The sequence below is a fragment of the Chiloscyllium plagiosum genome, unplaced genomic scaffold, assembly GCF_037043375.1.
Source record: "Chiloscyllium plagiosum isolate Xiang-an unplaced genomic scaffold, Cpla_swu_hap1 HiC_scaffold_11, whole genome shotgun sequence".
NCBI classification, from domain to species: domain Eukaryota; kingdom Metazoa; phylum Chordata; class Chondrichthyes; order Orectolobiformes; family Hemiscylliidae; genus Chiloscyllium; species Chiloscyllium plagiosum.
This window is the reverse complement of record NW_028270149.1, coordinates 41450576-41474472: the sequence shown is the minus strand read 5'-3', so window position 1 is coordinate 41474472 and position 23897 is coordinate 41450576. Positions and strand designations below refer to the sequence as shown.

At 43.2% G+C, this 23897-nt stretch overlaps 1 protein-coding gene across 1 annotated transcript in view; it reads right to left on the bottom strand.

Moving 5' to 3' along the window:
• stard8 (StAR related lipid transfer domain containing 8) overlaps nucleotides 1–5356 on the bottom strand; it is a 213928-nt gene extending 208572 nt beyond the window's left edge. The window contains exon 1 of the mRNA XM_087992006.1: nucleotides 5273–5356. The gene's annotated coding sequence lies outside the window, so the exon portion shown is untranslated. The remainder of the gene's footprint in view (nucleotides 1–5272) is intronic.
• Between the last annotated feature and the right edge of the window lie 18541 nt (nucleotides 5357–23897).

Below are 23897 nucleotides of genomic sequence, written 5' to 3'. Positions count from 1 at the left end.
AAGATAGGGACATCACCATAGTACCACAAGAACTTTGTCTTTTTCTATTTATTCATGGGATGTGGGCATCACTTGCTAGCAACCAGGTTGCTGTGGGTCTGGGATCACATGCAGGCTAGAGCAGATGGCAATATCCTTCCCTACAATCCTTCAGGCATTCCTGAAGAAGGGCCTGTGCCCGAAACGTCGAATCTCCTGTTCCCTGGATGCTGCCTGACCTGCTGTGCTGTTCCAGCAATAAAGTTTCAACTCTTATTCTAGAGGCATAGGTTTGAATTATGTGAAAACTCTGGAATTAAAATTTAATCCTGTGGTAACCATGTAATTACTGTTACTTGTTGTAAAAACTCGGCCACTAATGTGGAATTGCTGTACGAAGGCTGTGGAAGTTAAGTCATTGAATGTATTTAAGCCAGAGGAAGATATATTCATGATCAGAAAGGGGATCAAGAGTTACAGGGAGAAAGCACGAAAACAGGTCAAAATCCTGGAATTCCCTCCCTAATGGCATTATAGGTCAACCCACAGGTAGACTACAGCAGTTCAAGAAGGTAGCTCACCACCACCTTCTCAAGGATAACTAGGGATGAGCAATAGATGTTGGCCAGCCAGCAACACCCATATCCCACAAATAAATTTAAAAATGGGGTTGAGAAACATATCAGTCATGATCAAATGGTGGTATAGACTCAAAGGGCCTAATTCTGCTCCTATATGTTATGTCCTTATGGTCTATAACGTATTGTAGGGAAGGATATTGCCATCTGCTCTAGCCTGCATGTGATCCCAGACCCACAGCAACCTGGTTGCTAGCAAGTGATGCCCACATCCCATGAATAAATAGAAAAAGACAAAGTTCTTGTGGTACTATGGTGATGTCCCTATCTTTGAGCTGGAAGACCTTGTTTCAAGTCTCAACTTCTCCAGAGATGAATTGTAGCACATCAGAATGAACAGATAGTTTAAAATAAGTCATGCTGTTTTTAATTTTGAATCATAACTGTTCGCTTGGATTTTCCATGTCAATGTCTCAACAAATCAAAGCCCTGTTTGACATGAATTTTGTGTCCCTTTGATATTTTGTATTTTAGGTGGAATTTGGTCATCATGACCAGCATTTGGCTTGGATTGTGGAGGCTGGAAAGATGATAATTTTTTATTGTCTGTTTTTGATTGTGGACTGAAGTGGGAAAAGGAGCAATTAAAATCTATGGACTGTGGAAAGAACTTTTGTACCTTTTAAAACCAAGTAGCCTGAACCTCATTGTATGTGTTGTTTACACTGCTGTATGTCTAGTTGCAGACAAAATGGAGCCAAGGGATGTGTATGAATGGAGATTCAGCTTGCAATAAGTAACTGATTAGACTGTGGAATGAAGATCTGTTTTCAATGACAAAAGCTTTGTTTTCCAGCAACTATGTGAGTAGTTCCCAGGTAGCTGAGCAGCTTGTGAGTGTGAATGTCTGATTGCTCAGCAGATTTCCAAAAAGGAAGGAGCTGTCCTTCCTCTACAGTGAAAAAAAAACTCAAGCCTAAAGAAAGTCAGTTTATTCTCCCTCAATAGTTGTTGTCTGTTGTGGCCTTTAACTAATAAGTCAGACACTTTATAAGTTGTGAACCTGTGGTTGTGGTTGGACTCCTGTGCCTCCTGGTAACAAGTGAAAGTAAGTGGAAAAGGAAGATTGAGGAGCTGCAAGTCCTGACACCAAAAAGGATCATCTCAGTGAACAAGGACCATTGAACTGCCTTCCCAATTTTTCCACCTGCTCATGAAACCCATTTTTTTTCCATCTGTCTTTAAAAGTATGCAGGGGACTTTTTACAAGGAATTTAAAGTTTAGCTCTAGAGTTACAGGCAGCAGTTCACAAGTGTCTACCTGTAGCTAGAATCTATTTATTTGTAATAAATATTCATTCCTATTAAATAGAGAAACATGCTCTGTACTTCCTGCCAACTTAATCCAAAAGACAGTAAATTGGGAATTTTGCACAGTTTTACTCTTATGATGTCTCCAGGAGTCCCAGTGTCTGATTTCCAGCAAGCTCTTCCAATGAGGTGTAACAATGTGTATTGCAGCCTCTACTTGCTTTTGCTGTACATTTCCATTGGCTCATGTTTGGAATTACTTGAAAGCTTGCCTCTTTGTGATCTTTGAGGAGAACCTCCAACCACAAGGGATGAACTTGGATTTCACCAGTTTCCTCATTTCCCCTCCCCCCACCTTGTCTCAGTCAAATCCATCGAATTCAGCACCGCCTTCCTAACCTGCAATCTTCTTCTTGACCTCTCCGCCCCCACCCCAGTCTGACCTATCACCCTCACCTTGACCTCTTTCCACCTATCACATTTCCGACACCCCTCCCCCAAGTCCCTCCTCCCTACCTTTTATCTTAGCCTGCTGGACAAACTTTCCTCATTCCTGAAGAAGGGCTTATGCCCGAAACGTCGATTCTCCTGTTCCCTGGATGCTGCCTGACCTGCTGTGCTTTTCCAGCAACATATTTTCAGCTCTTTGTGATCTTTCTCTATTAAAAGATGATAAGCTGTGAGCATCCTGCGGGCTTTAAGAGTAGACCAGCTGTCACTTAGAGAGCATAGTTAAACAGGATGTAGTTAAGGACAGGTAGACTATGTGACCCAATGATTAAACAGTGGGTGGGTGAGAGAGTGGAATTGTATGTGCAAGGCAGTGTCAGCCATGCTATGTGCCATGAACAGCGTGGCTTTACAGCTGTTCTGCCATGATGATGCCAGTGATGATCTATGCTGGATTGCCAACACTTGGCTGGGTGCATAGCAGCCTTTTAAAGATTATTATGTGCTAGAGAAGAGTCTTTCAGCAGTTATCTGCTGAGTGGTGAGTTGCTTTTAGAACAGCAAGTGGTAAAATGGACAAAAGGTACATCTTAAGGGCAGGGTAGATAGTTAACAAGATGAGTTTGGTGAGATATAGCAAGAGATCTCGCTAGGCCTAGAACTGAAAAACCTTCAAAAAAACTGGACACAATCTGACAATTACCAAAAAAGTAAGATTCAGTCCGTTGTCCATTCAGTCCTTACAAGTATTCAAAGCTTCAACAGTAGTTTTATTTTAAACCAGTACACAATTTCTGTACTAGCAAGTGATCTCCACAAGTCTATGTGAAACTTGCCTCAATAGAACTTTAATTGCCATTAGCAAACAAACACAGTTCAAGATAGACAATCACAGGCTTTACTTTGGTTGGAGAACAATTTCTCACACTTTCACACCAGCAACACAACAGATTGAATGCAAAATAAAGTTTATCTCAAATAATCCTCATCTGGCACCCTCCAAGTCTCAGGTACAACATTGGTTAGTTTCAGGGACAACTGCTGTAAGATATAGAGTTAGGGTTATACAACGTGGAAGCAGATCTTTCAGCCCAACTAGTCTGGTCCACATCCCTCCAAGTTCCTCCCATTCATGCACCCATGTCCCTGATGTTTTAAAATAAGATATCTAATCATATGACCTTATTAAAGGTTGCAACCCCTGTGGATATGTTAAAAGTACTTGTTTATGGGATGCTGGCCCCAGTGACAGAGATAGCATATGTTGTCCATTTCTGATTGCCCTTCAGCAGCTACAGTCCAACAACCTTTCACCTTTGCTTATCAAGAATTTCTCAACATTTGCTTGAAAAATATTCAAAGAATCTGCCACTGCTGTTTTGCGACAAAGAGAGTTCCCAAGGCTTACCACCCTCTGAAGAAATAATTTTTTCTCATCCCTTTCTTTAATGGGGCACCTTAATTTTCAAACTATAATCTCTAGTTTTGGATTCTTCCACAAGGAAACACCTATTTGACATCCACCCAGTCAAAATCCCTCGGGATCCTATATATTTCAGTTAAGTTACCTCTCACCTCTTTAAACTCCAATGGATATAAATCTGGCCTGTTCCATCTTTCTTCAATCCTCCCTCCCATTCCAGGATTAGTCTCATAAAATTTCTCTAAAATGCCTCTAGTGCATTTATACCCTTTCTTAAATAAGGAGACCAACACAGGACTCCTTAGATGTGGTCTCATTGACATCATGTATGACTGAAGCACAATCTTTTTTTTTATTTAATTCACTTTCACAACAACATTGGCATTCTTTTAGCATTCTTTGTCACTTGCGGTACCTGCATAATAAAAGTTTGCAAATGATGCGCCAGTACACCTAAATCCCTCCGTAGCTGAGCTCTGCAATCTCTCACCATTTAGGTAATACTCTTCATTTTTACCCTTCCTGCCAATCTGGATAATTGCATGTTTAAAGTCATAGGGTCTTTAGAGAACTTACACACGTTATACTCTATTTGCCAGATCGTTGCCCATTCATTTAACCAATCTATGTATCGTTATAGCTTTATAGTCCTAAACTTAGTTTCCTGCTTTGTGTTATCAGCAATGTTAGCAATATTATCACCTTCGTCCTTCTAACTTTGTCCAAGTTAGTTATATAACTTGTAAAAATAGAGCATTGATCCAATGTTGATCCCTGTGACACACCATTTGCTATATCTTGTGAATCAAAAAAATGACCCTTTTAGGTTTACAATTTCCTGTTATGCAGACCATGAGCTTTCACGTTCAAGAATAACCTTCCATACGGCACTTTCTCAAATGCCTTCTAAATATACACATACAATACATCCACCAGTTCCACTTTATCTGCAGGACATATTAGTTTCTCAAAGAACTCCTGTAAATTTTTAAATAAACATAATGAAATGATCCAATAAACAGGATTTTCTTTCACAAAACGGTAGTGTACAGTATCTGCTTGCTTATCTTGACTTTTTCTAAGTGTTTTGCTATAACACCTATTAAACTTGTTTTTAACATCTTCCCTATGACAGATGCTAACTTAATTTACCTGCTAATTGGACATGGAACTGGAGAACCATATCCAACATGAATTAGCTCTTTTCAGGCCAGCAGGATATAAATATTGATGGGAAAAATAATGAACACATTTACTTTCTTGTGTTACATTCTTAAGCACACCATTTGCAACCTAAGTATTTATGCTTTCAAAGCTCTGAGAGGAACACAGGAACCTAAGAAATGAATCTACGGCAATACTGAACCGTGGCATTAAAACAAATTTAAGTAAATAGCTAATTATCCTGTAACTCCAATTATCAGCAGCCCTATCAGCCTAACCACAGTATTCAGTCGGACTTAGAGCAAACCGAGTGCCTTCACAAGTTCAAGCTCTCATAATTAAAAATGCGCTTTGAAAAGGTATTTACCTCAATGTGAACCCAAAGCAGATACCCCTTGGCGGTCGTCATTCGAGAAACGTCAGCCTATGTGAGAAGGTGACCTTTCTTTGCAAGACGTTTTCACCCGCCAGCTTAAGTTGCAAATATTCAAAGTCCACATTCTCCACTGGCAAGCAGCCAACCTTTTTTTTTACTTTTGAAAGGAGCAGATCCACAAGGTGAGTGAGCGCTGTCTCACTTCCCCCATGACATCATCAGCCACACACCTGATTGCTGACATCTGAATGCATTTGAAAAAAGACAGGAGAGAATCAGATACAAAGAGGCAGGCAGCAAAGAAATCCAGTACTTAACCCTTTTCTATCTCACATTCAAGACACAGCATTTTGGTTTACACCTGTGGCAGATTTGATCCCTACCAGAGTAGCTGCCAAAGGGCCTAAGGGCCATTCTAGAAAATAAACCCGAAAATTGCCACATGGCCCATGAACGTTTCAGGTAGTGAGTAACATAAAACAAACAAGTCACAATTCTTTTCATTTAAAGTCATCACCCAGCCACTGCTGGAAGTGAATATTCCTTTCAGGACATGGACTCTGGCAGCACTTTTGTACCAATCAATAATGATGGATTAAAACAAAACTGAAATAACTGTGGATTCTGTAAATCAGAAACAAAAACAGAAGTTGCTGGAAAAGCTCAGCAGGTCTGGCAGCATCTGTTGTTGTACATGGCGCAGGCCTAGCCCATTCCAGATCCTGCACTGTGGCAGTCACCTGAGCCAATGTTCACTTCATCTGGAGGTCTAAGACAGACCATGTCTGCAAGAACACCAATAACAAACCTCTGGTTAAGGGAGGAAGAACATACCCAATGGCACCCTTATCCTGATGGCCACCTCTGCGTGTGGCAGCATCAATCTGTGCATAGACTCTAAGTACGCAAACTCCAAGTATCTTTATGTACTGAAGTTGTCACAGAACACTTCACGTAATCGGATTGTTCCATAGCATGTGTCTTTTATGGAGAGATTTGCAAAGAGAAACACCTTTGACCACAAGTCCATCAGGAAATGGTTAGCATGTAGCATCCTTGAACCCCTGCAGGAAAAGGCGAGGGTGGATCCTGTCGTGTGCTTCCCTGAGCAGACTTTCAAAGTCATTTGGCAGAATGCTTCATCACCAGAACTTTCCAACAAGTAACAGGACTTCTCTTGGCTGGTGGAGAGCAAGGCAGTACCTGTGACATCCTTCATGGAGGGAGTAACTATGACCTTTTTGGATAGGTCTCCCAGGAGGGTCAAATCTGGCTAGTCACCTTTGTGGTCATTTTGAAATGCTTTTGGCAGCCTTAGTATCAAGGTCATGCCTCATCTCAGCCCCTACTGGAACGCTCTTTTTGAGTAACCAAAAGGCAGAGAAAAAAGTCTGAAATGGCCATTGATCTGCATAGATCAGATATCTGTCATGAGACAGTATCAGCCACAAAAAAAAAGCGATGGAGCTTCCATTCGCAACAAAAGAGTCTGGATGAGAAGCGTCCCTGAAAACAACCTCTCTGCAGCTTCGTCAGGAGTAGCGAGTTGTGATAAGTACCAATGCCCAGATGTGCAAACTCTATCGTCGAGCTAGAGAAGAGACGTGCCTCTGCACAAACTGATGAGGAGATCTCGAGACCCTATATACAATATTACCTGCCCTTCTGGGAGCCGAGTCCAGGTGCCGGACCGAGAGGATCAGCAGACCAGATCAAGGATGAACTAAAGACTATTGTGGAAGAGCCAGTGCGGATTCCCCATCCACCTGGAGAAGTGAATATAGATAGAGCACAAATCTTCTACAACAAGATATTTCTAGTGGAGATACAGAAGGGAATGGCAATGTCAGTTAGAGAGGCCAAAACAATCGAGGAAAATGAAACACGAGAGGCGAACACCTATATTGACGAGGTCACATTCAAGCCTACTTATGTCAGATCATCAGTGAGAGAAGTGATTATCCATTATCCCATTGACGGTTTATTCTGTAGGCTCTGCAATACACTCCTTTCCCCCATTGGCTTGTTCTCGCTGCAACAAGGCTGTGGAGTATCATTCTATCTACTGCCATTATATCAAATGTAAGAGGACAGGACAGCCCATTCTGAATGGTAACTTACAATGCAGCAAATGTGAACAGCAGTTCACAACAGAGAGAAGACTTGGTCAGCACGAGGGACATAGGCATCGGCCTTACATGAGAAATGTCACCAAATAACAATAGCAAAGTCCAAGCCAGGGAGGAGAGCCTATAAATGGTCTGAGGAAGAAGTTGCACTCCTCAGAAAGTTGGAGACGTGATTTGCTGGAAGCAAGCAAATAAATATAAAGATTACAGGCATCCTGACAACAAAATCTGCAAAACAAATCTCAGATAAACACAGACATCTACAAGTGCAAGCAATCACTGCTGGTACTCCTACAGAGTACCCCCCAGAAGGAGAACTGGAAGGGGAGTCCAGTAGACCAGAGAAACCCAAAGTGTGGCTGGGAAGAACCACCAGACTGATGGCACTCATCCCTACCCATAGGGGCATGGGTGACCAGCTTACACCAGCCAAGGAACTCTTGAAAGCAAAGAATGACCCTGACAGTCAAGCCCTGAGACTGGACAAATGGAAAGTATCACTGAAATACTGATGAGCAAAGGGAAATCTTCCAGAGGTAAGCGTGGCCTGAATGGAGACAAGAAAGATAAAAGAACGTTTGGAGAGGAAACGGTAAACACCGGAGCAAATAAGACACGGGCACAGCGAAAGGCAGTATTTAGAGCAACACAAATGCTCTATCAGAAACAGACTGCAATTAGCTAGACAGATCATGGGAGCGCCAACAGCACTCTCATCCAATATCTACAGATGAACTGGAACAGAGCTTTCGTGGTAAGCTCTCCAGTCCAAATAACAAGGTTAAGCTTAACAAATGTACACTATACAATGGCGTTGTGGAAATCAGGCTACTGAAGAGGCAGATAGAGGAAAAGGAGGGCAGTGATGCAATTAAGGCCACCTTTGCACACAGTACCACAGGACCAGATGGCATGAGACTGACAGATATTGAGAACGTCCACGAGGAGGATGAAATGAGATTGTCAATATTTTTCTCACGATGGCTGAAATCTAGTACGATACCGGAGTCGTTGAAAAAGAGTTGGACCATCCTGATTCCTAAGTGCAAGGATCAGGAACACCTGAAAGATATTGACAACTGGCATTCGATAACGATTGGTCCAATGCTTCTATGCCTATTTATGAAGATCATGATGGAAAGACTAGTGAGACAGTCGAAATTAACCTAAGGCAGAAATATTTTTTGACAGCAACTCCGGGCTGCAATGAAAATGTTGTAGTGCTTGAGAAGATCATGAAGGGAGCCAAGAACAACAGGAAGGAACTCGCAGTTGTTTTTGCCGATCTGGCAAAGGCGTTCAACTCAGTTGGGCACAAACCTCTTCTGAAATCATTAAAGAGAATGCACCTACTAGATAAGTTCATAGCATTAATCAAACATCTTACAAGTACTTCAGTAGTTGAAGGGACCAAAACTAAGAGCAACCTAATCAATATTGAGAGGGGAGTCAAGCAGGGCAACTGACTCTCACCAATCTTATTCAATATAGCTTTGGATTCACTGATGTGCTCCCTGAAGAAAGCTAACCCAGGGGTTCCCTTAGCCCTGGGTGAACAGAAGAGTTAACTGTTCTGTTTTGGCGTTCACAGACCAAAAAGCCCTTCTGAGCAATTCACATGCTGGGATGGGACAGAACATGAGGGTTCTACAAAACGTCGGTAACTGCACATGTTTGAATATCAACGTGACCAAGACAAAAGGCTCCCACCTTAAATCCAAGATGATATACAACAACTGTGCGAATTGGAGACTCAGGAAGGAACCCATTGCGTACATCCCCCCAGGTGATACTGAAAAGTACCTGGGAGCCCAATCAATCTATGGGCAGGCGTGACAGAAGAGGAGTGGGAGGAGAAGCTTTGAATATGGGTAGATAACCTGCAAGCAGTAGCCATGAGATATTAAAGACCCATGTCATCCCCAGGTTGTACTTCCACCTGATCCTGGCCGAGGAATTGCAGAATACACATATCAAACCTGATCAAATTATTCGCAGGGCAGTGAAAGAATTCCTGCATCGCCCGCCACATACAACAGACGGAATCCTGTACAATGGTAACAGCAGCAGCTTGGGATACCCAAACTTTAAGTGCAGATCCCTTGGCCATTATCAGAAAGAAGATTGCACTTGACATGTTGAAGGATATAGCGATCAGAGTCTCATTCCAATTTAGAGGCGAAAAAATAAGAGGATTGGAGAACTGAAGATTCTCAGTGAAATTGATGATTTTACACAGTGTAAATGGGATGGCAAGGTGGGAGAGAAAAACCTTATCACTGCCTTAGCATATATATTAGTAAATAAATCATTTGTTTTTGCCATGTTAGAGGATAGATTTGTTATAATAAATTAATTTTTGTTTCCTTGTCTAATATTGAAACCTGGTATGAGTTTCTTTTATTTTACATAGTGCTCTCATTTCAGACAGTAACCATGCTAGAGATAAATTTGCTTATATTTCACATTGTGATGACTTATGAAATGAAGGAGAGACTTGATTTCAGGTGCACTTTTCCCAATGACTCAATTTTGGAATATGTCAAAGCAGACATGTTGCTATGAAAGCAGTTTGCTGATGTCAGGCCTGTCTTAATGGAGGAGGAGCTCAGGTCTGGCATGTTCATGGCCTTCCATTAGCCATGAAATTGACAGTGGTGATGAACTTCTTTGCCGTTTGGTAATTTCAAGGTGTGGCAACAGAACCTGTGTTCATATTGAAAGGAATTGTCCATCGTAGCATTAGATAGCCACCAGAAGAGTAGCCATTGGAATAAATTGATTTCCAGACTGATAAGGCCACCCTGGCAATGAAGGGTGTGCTTTGTCTCCCTGGCAGATTTCAGTCAGGTACAGGCCATGATTGATGCAACAATGTGACCATGAAAACTCCAGACAAGCAGCCAAGAGTATTTTTCAACAGCGAGTTTAAAGATTCCTATCCTGAAATTTTCTAACTAAATCATAGTAAGTTAACTTCCAACATAGCCTAAACTCAATGTCAAACTACTTAAGGAGCCTACTATTGCCTTAGACCTTGTTACACTGCTCTGCAGTTTGATTTTCCAAGTGATAAAAATGATGAGTGGAACAACTCCATCTCTGGATTTTTAAGACTTCATCGAGTATAGAACATAGTACAGTATCGCACAGTACAGGCCCTCCAGCTCACGATGTTGTGCCAAGCATTTATCTTAATCTAAGATCAACCTAGCCTACACACCCCTCAATTTACTGCTGTCCACGTGCTTGTCCAGCACTTGCTTAAATGCCCCTAATGTCTCTGACTCTACTACCATCTCTGACAGTGCATTCCACACACCCACCACTCTCTGCGTAAAGAACCTACCTCTGACATCTCCCCTATACCTTTCTCCAATCACCTTAAAATGATGACCCCTTGTGACAGCTATTTCTGCCCTGTGGAAAAGTCTCTGCCTGTCTATTCTATCTACTCTATCTGTGCCTCTCATTACCTTGTACACTTCTATCAAGTCAACGCTCTTCCTTCTTCTCTCCAATGTGAAAAAGTCTACCTCACTCAACCTCCCTTCATAAGACAAGCCCTACAATCCAGGCAGCATCCTGGTAAATCTCCTCTGCACCCTCTCTAAAGTATCTACATTCTTCCGATAATAAGGCGAACAGAACTGGACACAATATTCCAAGTGTAGTCTAACCAAGGTTTTATAGAGCCTTGCAGCTCTTAAACTCAATCCCCCGTTAATGAAAGCCAAAATATCATACACCTTCTTAACAACCCTATCAACTTGGGTGGCAACTTTAAGGGATCTGTGTACTTAGACCCCAAGATCCTGCTGTTCCTCCACACTGCCAAGAATCCTGACGTTAACCTTGTATTCAGCTTTCAAATTCAATCTTCAAATATGAATCAGTTTGCATTCATCCAAGTTGAACTCCATCTGCCACTTCTCCACCCAGGTCTGCATCCTGTCAATGTCTTGTTGTAGCCTGCAACAGCCCTTGATACTATCTACAACACCACTGACCTTTGTGTCATCAGCAAACTTACTAACCCACCCTTCTATTTCTTCATCCAAGTCATTTATAAAAACCGCAAAAGAGCAGAGGCCCAAGAACAGATTGTTGCAGGACACCATTGGTCACCAACCTCCAGGTGGAATACTTTCCATCCATGACCACTCACTGAATTCTTTTGGTCAGCCAATTCTGTATCCAGACAGCCAGATTTCCCTGTATCCCATACCTCGTAACTTTCTAAATAAGCCTACCATGGGGAAATTTATTAAGTGCCTTACTGAAATCCATATAAATACCACATCCATTGCTCAACCTTCACCAACTTGTCTCATCACATCCTCAAAGAACTCAATAAGGCTTGTGAGGCATGACCTGCCCCTCACAAAGCCATGTTGACTACATTTAATCAAACTATGTTTTTTCCAAATAGTCATAAATCCTATCCCTCAGAATCCCTTCCAGTACCTTGCTTACAACAGATGTAAGACTGATTAGGTCTATAATTCCATGGATTTACCTATTCCCTTCCTTGAACAGAGGAATAACATTTGTCTTCCTCCAATCAGCCGGTACCAATCCCGTGGAGATGGAGGATGCAAAGTTCATCGCCAGAGGCGCAACAATCTCATTCCTCGCTTTCTGTAGTAACCTTGGATATATTTGATCTGGCCCTGGGGACTTAGCTATCTAGATGCTTTCCAGAATTTCTAGCACATCCATTTCCTTAATATCAATTTTTTCAAGCCCATTAACTTGGTCCACGATGTTCTCACATCCCTCTGTCTAGTGAATACTAAAGCAATAAACTCATTTAGGGCCTCCCCTACCTCTTCAGACTCCAAGCGCAAGTTTCCTCCACTATCCCTGATTAGCCCTATCCTCTCTCTGATCATTCTCTTATTCCTCACCTAAGTGTTGAATGCCTTTGGGTTTTCCCTAATTCTTCCTGCTATGGCTTTTACATGCCTCCTCCTAGATCTCCTCAGTCCATTTTTGAGTTGTAATCCTCTAAAGCTGTGCCAGATCCTTGCTTCCTCAACCTTGCATAAGCTTCCTTCTTCCTTTTGATGAGAAGCTCCTTTGCTCTTGTCATCCAAGGCTCCTTCACCTTGCCATTCCTTGCCTATCTCAGTAGGACAGAATTATCCAACACTGGCTACAAGTGCTTCTTAAACAGCCTCCACATTTCTGTTGTGCATTTCCTATAGAAAAATTGTTCCCAATTTATACTCCACAGCTCCTGTAAAATAGCAGGATAATTTCCCTTCCTACAATTAAATACCTTCCTATATTGCCTGTTTCTATCCCTCTCCATGGCTATGGTAAAGGTGAGCAAGTTGTAGTCACTGTCACTGAAATGCTCTCTCACCAAGAGATCTGACACCTGGCCTGGCCTGTTGCTGAGCACCAAATCCAATATAGCCTACCCCCCAGGCAGCCTACTTGCATACTGCGTCAGGAATCCCTCCAGGACACACCTGACAAAATCGGCTCCATCCAGACCATGTGCTCTAAGGAAGTTCCAATCAATATTGGGGAAGTTGAAGTCACCCATAACAACAACTCTGTTACACCTGCACCTCTCCAAGATCTGATGTCCAATCTGTTCTTTGTGGGCGGCACGGTGGCACAGTGGTTAGCACTGCTGCCTCACAGCGCCAGAGACCCGGGTTCAATTCCCGCCTCAGGCGACTGACTGTGTGGAGTTTGCACATTCTCTCCGTGTCTGCGTGGGTTTCCTCTGGGTGCTCCGGTTTCCTCCCACAGTCCAAAGATGTGCAGGTCAGGTGAATTGGCCATGCTAAATTGCCTGTAGTGTTAGGTAAAGGGTATGGGTGGGTTGTGCTTCGGCGGGGCGGTGTGAACCTGTTGGGCCGAAGGGCCTGTTTCCACACTATAAGTAATCTATCTAATCTAAATCTCTCCGTTGGTATGGGGGGGTGGTGATAGAAAACGTACAATACAGTGACTGCTCATTTCTAGTTACTGACTTCCACTCATAATGACTCAGTAGACAAATCCTCCTCAACAACCTCTTTTTTCTGCTGCTGTGATGTACTCTTTAATTAACAAAACTACTCCCCTCCTCTTTTAACTTCCCCCTCCCTGTTTTTTAAAGTGATCTAAACCCTGGAACATCCAGCAACCATTCCTGCCCCTGTGAAATCCATGTCTCAGTTATGATCACAACATCATAGTTCCAAGTACTGATCCATGCTCTAAGCCCATCACTCTTATTCCTGACACTCCTTGTATTGAAACAGACACACTTTAACCCATCCCTTTGCCCTATAAACTGTGTATCCTTCCTGACAGACTCTCTGCATTCTATTTCTGCCCATTCAACAACCACCCTCTCCGCTGATTGGCAGCTCTGGTTCCCATCCCCCTGCCAAACTGGTTTAAACCCTCCTGAAGTGCTCTAGCAAATCTCCCACCCAGGACATTGGTACCTCTCCAGTTTAAGTGCAACCCGTTCTTCTTGCATAGGTCTCACTTTCCCTAGAAGGTACCCCAATGATTTACGTATCTGAAGCCCTCCCTCCTGCACCAGCTCTGCAGTCATGTGCTTAGCTGCACTCGCTCCCTGTTCCTCACCAAACTAGCACATGGCACCGGTAGTAATCCTGAGATTACTACTCTGCTCATCTTGCTTTTCAGCTTCCAACCTGACTCCCTGAAATCACATTTTACATCCTCATCCCTTTTCCTGGCTATGTCATTGGTGCCAACGTACACCACAACTTCTGGCTGCTCACCGTCCCCCTTCAGAATCTCAACTCGATCAGAAACATCCCAGACCCTGACAGCTGGGAGACAACATACCTTTTGGGAGTCCCATTCATGACTACAGAATCTCCTGTCCGTTCCTCTAACTATAGAGTCTCCTACCACTAGCACTTTTCTATTCTCCCCCCTTCCCTTTTGAGCCACAGAGCCAGGCTCAGTTCCAGAAACATGGTCACTATGGCTTTCCCCTGGTAGGTCATCCCCCCCAAAAGTATCCAAAAGTAGTCTCCTTCAGTAGACATCCTGGAATACAGTGAGCAAGCACCAGGGCTGGTTTGTTCAGAATGATGGAGAAATGTCTTCTATCTTCTAAAATGAAAAACGTTGCACATGAAATCCTTTAAGCAGCCCTACAGTCAACAAAACCAGGCCTCAAGCCTATAAAAAATGCTAGACACATGTCCCAGCTTGCTTAAAGGGAAATGTAAATGATTGATGGAATGCAAAAGCTGACAGGCTGGAACACCAAACAGAGAAACAATCCACAGTTTTACAGTACATTGAAAAAGCATGTATGGCCCCCATTCCACCACAGTATTTGCTTCATTCTTGCAAGGAATTAATCACTTAGGAGGCAACTCTGGCGGGACTTGTGGTGCAGTGTCCCCTACCTCTGACCCAGAGAGCCCAGATTCAAGGGAAACAAGTATAAAAGTAGGGAATAAAATCAACATATTGCAGACACTGTAAATCCAAAATAATAAATTACATTAAAAGAAAAACAGTTAATGTTTTGAATCTAATATGACTCTTCTTCAGAATCTGACACAAAGTCATATAGGACTTAAAACATGAACCCTGTTTTTTTTCTCTGTCTACAAATGCTGCCAAATCTGATCAGTTTCTCCAGCACCTTATTTTTTTTCATTTTTATTTCAGATTTCCAGCATCTGTAGTATTTTGCTTATATTCCCTATTTTCATACTCATTTTCTTGTGAAAGAAAGGCCAACTCTCCATTTGCATTCTGTATTACCTACTGAACTTAATGTGACCTTTTTGAAATTTATGCACAATGACCCCTAAATCCCACTGTGCCTCAGTGTTCTGTAGCCTTTCTCCACTTAAATAATTTTTAGCTTCATTGTTCTTCTTGCCATAGTGCATAACCTCACATTTTTGCATCTAATATTCCTCCTGCCAAGTTTTTGTCTACTTATTTAACGTGTTTGTATCCCTCTGCAGACTCTTGATGTCATCATAACCACTTGTCTTCCCACTTATTATGTCACCTGCAAACTTGACAATAGTATATTCATTTCCCTCATCAAATTCATTAACATATTACAAATGGTTGTGGCTCCAGCACTCCACGAGTTACAGGTTGCCATTTTGAAATTGCGTCCTTTATCTCAACTTGCCATTTCCTATTAATTAGCCACAGGCTCTTATTACATAGCCTTACATGTTGTACCTTATTGAACACCCTTTGGAAATCCAAATGTATAACATCGGAGGTTCCCTTCATCTATACTGATTTTTAACCTTCTCTAAGAATTCTAATATATTCTTTCAGCAGTTTTCTCCTTCACAATGTCATGCTGACTCTGCTCGATTGTATTATTTCTAAATACCCTGCTATTACTTCTGTTATATTAGATTCTAATACTTTCCCAACATCAGATGTTAAGCTATATGGCCTAAAATAGTCTTTTTTTTTGCTTACTTCCCTTTTTGAATAAAGGTATTACATTGCCAATTTTCCAATTCTCTCAGACTTTTCCTGACTCTAAGAATTAACAGTGTATTTATTTTCATTGTAGCTACTTTCTTTAACATCTGATTATGCAATATATCAGGTCCAGGGGACTTATCAGTCTTCAGCCCCTATTAGTTTCCTGGCACTTTTTCTCAATGGACCATCCTCAATACAACTTCATAGATGATTTCCTCCTGCAATCCGTGTGGTTTATGAGCTAACTATAGGACAATGGATATCATCTTTACAGCAAGCCAGCTATTTAGAAGAGTGCCGAAAACAACATCAGCATCGAAATATGCTGATTATAAACCTAAACAATTTTTTTTTACAGTCTAAGTCATCAGCTCTAGGCTACTTGTTCTCCAAGCTAGGATTTCCAAACAGGTTTATCCAATTCCTGCGGTAGAAGTGGGTTCTGCAGATAATGGAGATTAGAGTCAAGATGAGTGGTGCTGGAAAAGCACAGCAGGTCAGGCAGCATCCAAGGAGCAGGAAAAATCAATGTTTTGGGCAAAAGCCCTTCATCAGGAATAACGAAGGGCTTTTGCCCGCAACGTTGATTTTTCCTGCTCCTTGGATGCTGCCTGACCTGCTGTGCTTTTCCAGCATCACTTTAACCTTGATTCTTATCCAATTTTTGCACCTACTGGATTGTTAAGATAACAGACCAAAACATCAAAGTATTTGTAAATAATTTACACTTCTACTTGTGAAATGTGTTTTTTTAAAAAACAAGAACTGCTATTCAAAGAAAAACTCCGGACATAAATTCAGCGACTATCTGGCAAAGTCTTGTGTGAGACTTATGGAATGTCGCATCTGTACACAGTCAGAGAAATCAAACAGAGAGAAATTTAAGGCAGTTGAAAACAATTTCTGCAAGTTCTGATCAGCAATAACCAGTTTAAATAACCTCCTTGGAATATCACACTCCTTGCATTTCTGGTAACTCTACATAGAGGAACTGTAGGAGAAAGTGAGGACTGCAGATGCTGGAGATCAGAGCTGATAATTAGATTAGATTAGATTAGATTAGATTACTTACAGTGTGGAAACAGGCCCTTCGGCCCAACCAGTCCACACCGACCTGCCGAAGTGTAACCCACCCAGACCCATTCTCCTACATTTACCCCTTCACCTGACACTACGGGCAATTTAGCATGGCCAATCCACCTAACCTGTGTTGCTGGAAAAGCGCAGCAGGTCAGGCAGCATCCAAGGAGCAGGAGAATCGACGTTTTGGGCATGAGCCCTTCTTCAAGAATGAGGAGAGTGTGCCAAGCAGACTAAGATAAAAGGTAGGGAGGAGGGACTTGGGAGAGGGGCGTTGGAAATGTGATAGGTGAAAGGAGATTAAGGTGAGGGTGATAAGGTGAGGGTGATAGGCCGGAGTGGGGGTGGGGGCGGAGAGGTCAGGAAGAAGATTGCAGGTTAGGAAGGTGGTGCTGAGTTCGAGGGTTGGGATTGAGACAAGGTGGGGGGAGGGGAAATGAGGAAACTGGAGAAATCGGAGTTCATCTCTTGTGGTTGGAGGGTTCCTAGGTGCAAGATGAGGCGCTCCTTCTCCAGCCGTCGTGTTGCTATGGACTGACGATGGAGGAGTCCAAGGACCTGCATGTCCTTGGTGGAGTGGGAGGGGGAGTTGAAGTGTTGAGCCACGGGGTGGTTGGGTTGGTTGGTCTGGGTGTCCCAGAGGTGTTCTCTGAAACGTTCCGCAAGGAGACGGTCTGTCTCCCCAATATAGAGGAGGCCACATTGGGTGCAGCGGATGCAGTAAACGATGTGTGTGGAGGTGCAGGTGAATTTGTGGCGGATATGGAAGGATCCCTTGGGGCCTTGGAGGGAAGTAAGGGGGGAGGTGTGGGCGCAAGTTTTGCATTTCTTGCGGTTGCAGGGGAAGGTGCCAGGAGTGGAGGTTGGGTTGGTGGGGGGTGTGGACCTGACGAGACAGTCACGGAGGGAGTGGTCTTTTCGGAACACTGATAGGGGAGGGGAGGGAAATATATCCCTAGTGGTGAGGTCCGTTTGGAGGTGGCGGAAATGACAATGGATGATACGATGTATATGGAGGTTGGTGGGGTGGTAGGTGAGGACCAGTGGGGTTCTGTCCTGGTGTCGATTGGAGGGGCGGGCTCAAGGGCGGAGGAACGGGAAGTGGAGGAGATGCGGTGGAGAGCATCGTCGACCACGTCTGGGGGGAAATTGCAGTCTTTGAAGAAGGTGGCCATCTGGGTTGTTCGGTATTGGAACTGGTCCTCCTGGGAGCAGATGCGACGGAGACGAAGGAATTGGGAATATGGGATGGCATTTTACAGGGGGCAGGTTGGGAGGAGGTGTAGTCTAGGTAGCTGTGGGAGTCGGTCGGTTTATAGTAAATGTCCGTGTTGATTCGGTCGCCCGAGATAGAAATGGAGAGATCTAGGAAGGGGAGGGAGGAGTCTGAGACAGTCCAGGTAAACTTGAGGTCGGGAAGGAAGGTGTTAATAAAGTGGATGAACAGTTCAACCTCCTCGTGGGAGCACGAGGCAGTACCGATACAGTCATCGATGTGGCGGAGGAAGAGGTGGGGGGTGGTGCCAGTGTAGCTGCGGAAGATGGACTGTTCCACATATCCTACGAAGAGGCAGGCATAGCTGGGGCCCATGCGGGTGCCCATGGCTACTCCTTTCGTTTGGAGGAATTGGGAGGATTGGAAAGAGAAGTTGTTCAGAGTGAGGACCAGTTCAGTCAGTCGAAGGAGGGTGTCAGTGGAAGGGTACTGGTTGGTACGGCGGGAAAGGAAGAAGCGGAGGGCTTTGAGTCATTCGTGATGGGGGTGGAGGTCTACAGGGACTGGATGTCCATGGTGAAGATAAAGCGTTGGGGACTGGGGAAGCGAAAATCATGGAGGAGGTGGAGGGCGTGGGTGGTGTCCCGAACGTAGGTGGGGAGTTCTTGGACTAAGGGGGGCAGGACCGTGTCGAGGTATGCAGAGATGAGTTCGGTGGGGCAGAAGCAGGCTGAGACAATGGGTCAGCCAGGGCAGTCGGGTTTGTGGATTTTGGGCAGGAGGTAGAAATGGGCGGTGCGGGGTTGTGGGACTATGAGGTTGGAGGCAGTGGATGGGAGATTCCCTGAGGTGATGAGGTTATGGATGGTCTGGGAGTTGATGGTTTGGTGGTGGGAGGTGGGGTCATGGTCAAGGGGGCAGTAGGAGATGGTGTCTGCAAGCTGGCATCTGCAAGTTGGTGCCAAGATGAATACTTCAGTCAGTTTGGAACAAAATAAATAATGAAATACTTTATGCATGCTATGACACTAATGGCCTTCACAGTTATGAGGACATCAAAATCATCTCCATCAAATCAGTTGAGCTGTCTCAACTGGGAAAAACAGTCATATAGTCTCATAGACTCAGAGATATACTGCGCAGAAACAGATCCTTCAGTCCACTTGCCCATGCCAACCAGGTATCCTATATAAATCTAGTCCCATTTGCCAGCATTTAGCCCATATCTCTCTAAACCCTTCATATTCATATACCCATCCAAATACCTTTTAAATGTTGTAATTGTACCAACCTCCACCACTTCCTCTGGCAGCTCATTCCGTACACATGCCATCCTCTGAATGAAAAGGTTGCCCCTTTTATATCTTTCCCCTCTCACCCTAAACCAATGCCCTCTAGTTTTGGACTCCCCCATCCCGGGAAAAGTACCTTGTTTATTTACCCTATCCATGTCCCTTATGATTTCATGTACCTCTATAAAGTCACCCTTCAGCCTCCAACCCTCCAAGGAAAATTACGCCAGCCTATTCAGCTCAAACCCTCCACTTCTGGCAACATCCTTGTAAATCTTTACTAAACCCTTTCAAGTTTCACAATGTTCTTTTATAGCAGGGAGACAAGCAGTATTGCAAAAGTAGTCTAATCAATGTCCTGTACAGCCACAACATAACCTCCCAACTTCGATATTCAGTGCACTGACCAATAAAAGACAAGCATACGAAACGCCTTCTTCAATATGCTATCTACCTGCAACTCCACTTTCAAGGAATGACTGAAACTACTGGATTGTTTGAGCAGTCTGTAATTGACTTCATTTCTCAGAATGCTTTTTACATTGGCACAATCAACCACAGAGCAGCTTCCAACTTAGCTGCAGCCTGCTTTTAATCTCAATCTCTCCTTACGCTTTGCTTTGAAAAAGATCCCTGTATTTCACCAGATAAGTAAACAAATTCCATTTGTACAAGAATTATATTGCTACATCTTTAATTGCCACCAACTACATCTGAGGTCATACAGAAAAGAATTCTACCTGACGAGCCAACCACAAGAATGTAATGAACATGGTTTAAATCATTTGTAACTATAATCGTAGTTGTAACATTTTTTCCTGGCCTTTCTTTCTTTGCATGCTTGTGTGTGCGGGTGTATAATGATAACAATTCTCACCGTACCAGGCATTCTGAATTTTGAATGCATATCAATCCCACGATGTTTTAGTCCTAAATAATTCATATGGATCATTTTTAAATTTGAAGCTCATAAACATGGTTTGGGGAAACACATGACCGCCTATTTGAAACGTTAAAAGAAATAAGAAGAAAAGGTATCATCTCTATTAGGAGCAGAACAGGAGAACAATAAAAATCAAGTTACTTCATGGATGTAACACAGTAAATGGAAATGTTACAAAAATTACCAAAGTGAATTTGTGGGCGGCACGGTGGCACAGTGGTTAGCACTGCTGCCTCACAGCGCCAGAGACCCGGGTTCAATTCCCGCCTCAGGCGACTGACTGTGTGGAGTTTGCACGTTCTCCCCGTGTCTGCGTGGGTTTCCTCCAGGTGCTCCGGTTTCCTCCCACAGTCCAAAGATGTGCAGGGTCAGGTGAATTGGCCATGCTAAATTGCCCGTAGTGTTAGGTAAGGGGTAAATGTAGGGGTATGGGTGGGTTTCGCTTCGGCGGGTCGCTGTGGACTTGTTGGGCCGAAGGGCCTGTTTCCACACTGTAATGTAATGTAATCTAATGAATCGGAAAATGAAATGACCGATGCAGCTCTGTTTACACACAATAACTGCTAAAGTGTTCCCCACTCCCACACAACCATCTCATAACGGAGGCAGATATGGGGAGAGGCTAATGGCTTGTATCTGCATGTAGCTGAGATGCCCATACTGTGTCCTCTGTGCCATAGTACCAGTGGGGGCACAGCCACAAGTTGCTCCAGTTGCTCGATGAAGGAGTAGCTTGCGGCAGCTCGTCTATGGTCTTCAGTAAAGTGAAAAGATCAACTCCATCACCAACACAACTCTTTTCCCTCTCTCTCTATGCCCATTTCACAAAATCAAGAGTGAGATACATTGGTGCTGTCTATCACCACACCCAGCTCACCACACCACACCACAGCTCATTCATATATGACATCCATGACTTCAATATGACTTTTCCAAGTGCTTGCGTTGTGAGCATTTCCCATGGCTCGGGAGTGCATGTTTCTGAGTGCTATGTACCCACAGGCTGTTCTGCTCATAGATTTGCTGGTGATGTCAGACCTGAAGGCTGGGTGCAAAATTCATTCTCCTTAACAGATCCCAGACCCTGCTGATCACACTGCAGCTACTCATCTCCTGGGTCACATAAGCCATGCCACTTTGACAAACAGGCCTCGTCCTGCTCTTCTCCAGAAACAAGACTCTCCTGCAAGCTACCGCTAATAACACCTCCAGGGAAGCATTAGCAAGCCATGGGGCTTCTATGTGTAAGGCATGTAGCTGCTTTACTGCCGTCCAGTCTCTGCCATGCTCAAAATGTCACAGTTAGAATTAAGGCTGCCACATGCCCTTCCAAATGGACCCAGTATATTTCCATTAGACCTCTCCAAAGCTCCACATGTCCTTAGTCAGATGGTGAATCCCTCACTGGACCATTAATTGGCCTCTTCCTTCAAAGTAGCATCAGATATTAAGTAGACATATGGAGCAGTGTTGAAAAATATGAATGGTCCCAACATGAAGGTGCAAACTCTGGAATGAAGAATCAGCCCATTAACTTGGTCTCTCTGTCTCTCTCCCCACAGTCTCCTGAGTCTTCCAGCAGTTTGTTTTGTTATCTTGTTCAGATTTCAAACATCCACAGTATTTGCTTTGATTTAAGTCATCAGTGCTGTCCCAGAACATTGTCAATACTCCCATAATAGACCACAAGGAGGCATTAGGGGACAACTAGGCCTGACTCCCTTCTGACCCAATATCCTGTGCAGAAAAATTGTAACCTCTGCAGGTGTTGTTATAATATGCTCAGACATTATGCAATATCCTTCCTGATCTGAGAGTTCCTTGCAGCTGCCTATAATCCAAACATGGATTCAATAAGAGCAGCTGCTAGAAAGATTGAATTAAAAATAAGTCCACCAATCATCACCTGCCCTACTGAATCCAGGCCAAGTTTTCTTTAGGTTACAGCCAATTGTATGAAACCTCTCCACCAGTACAGGCAGCTGTGTGGATAATGTGAAATGTAAAAGTGAAGTTCAGGTTTTCCACAGCAATCTTGTCTGTAATACACGCATTGTTATATTTAGTGGACAGGGATCTTATCTCTTCTCTGTGGTGTTAGAAAAACTAGGAGTGGAGTTTAGCTCCCACTGGGGCTGGGTTCAGTGGTGGGCAGGTGCTGAAAACAGCCCCATTGGACTAAAGGCTAACTCCACAGTTCCAGGATTTTTTTTGTGAAGCAAGGATCGTGGACAACAGGTTTACTTACTCACATGGGATGTTAGCTGTCATCACTTATTAAATGACTAACTGAGGCAAATTAAAGGAAGCCAACTGGAATTCCCTATGGAGACTATAGATTTCTCGACTAGTGGAGGCCAGTTTAGGTTTCTGAGCGTGTGCACCAAGCAACTGATGTTGGAAGAGGGGGTGCCAATGGATTGTCCTAGAGTTCCTTTGTGCCTGAGTGCAGACACAGTCACAGATTGCCAATTAGAGGGGAATTTTCCCACTGCAGCCTTTCCTAAATGTAAAAGGTTTCAAAGTTCTGCAGTCCTTAGTTTTGCAAAAGAAATGTCTCAGAAAATTTAATCCCAGCTTCATCACTTCCTTTCTTGGTGGATTGTACTGAATAATATTAACATATGTTCAGTTGTAGGTATTCATTCTTGAACTAACAAACCTATACTTCCCCAGCAGAGAGTAGAGAGCGCAGTATTCTCAGATGCTTACAATAGATGTTTGTTCCTCCCCACTTAAAACAAAACTGGCAGGATGTGATCAGCAAATTATTCAAAGTCAAAAATCAGATCAAATACGTGCACAAATTCAGAAGTTTTAAAGATGCTTCCTTAAACAATACTTGAAGATTGCTTGAAACATGAGGAAAAGACAGGAACATTAACTGATTCACATAAAATAATCTTCTAAACACAATAAGCGGTGTTTAGTAAACGACAAAACGTCATTCATCAAGACAACAAAATAAAATCTACGGATGCTGAAAATTTGAAATAAAAGCAGAAATTGCTAGAAAGGTTCAGCACATTTGGCAGCATCTATAGAGACAGAAACAGAGTTAACATTTCAGCTCAACGATGTTTTGTCAGAATTATTTTGTCTCCATGGAATAATTTGACACAGTAACTCTCTTATCAATGCCTCAGATGAAAGTTTAATAACTAGTGATCTTAATCATTCCAACAACGGTAAAGCATCTGTATTACCATCAATCATCTCCACTGGCCATTCAGAAACCAGCTTTTCAAGACCCACAGTTGTCTGATGTAATTTTTAATATGTTATAAAAGATAGTCATTGAAATTTAAAGACATAAAATCTGACTCTTGCCTGTAGGACACCTCTGTAGCACATTTCCAATTCCCAAACCCTCTCCCTGCAGAAACTGAATTTTCATTCAGACTTCACATCATGGCATTGGTCAGTCACACAGTGAATTCCAATCATATTCATGAATTGCCATTACACGCTTCCTAACCCTTAGCCTCCT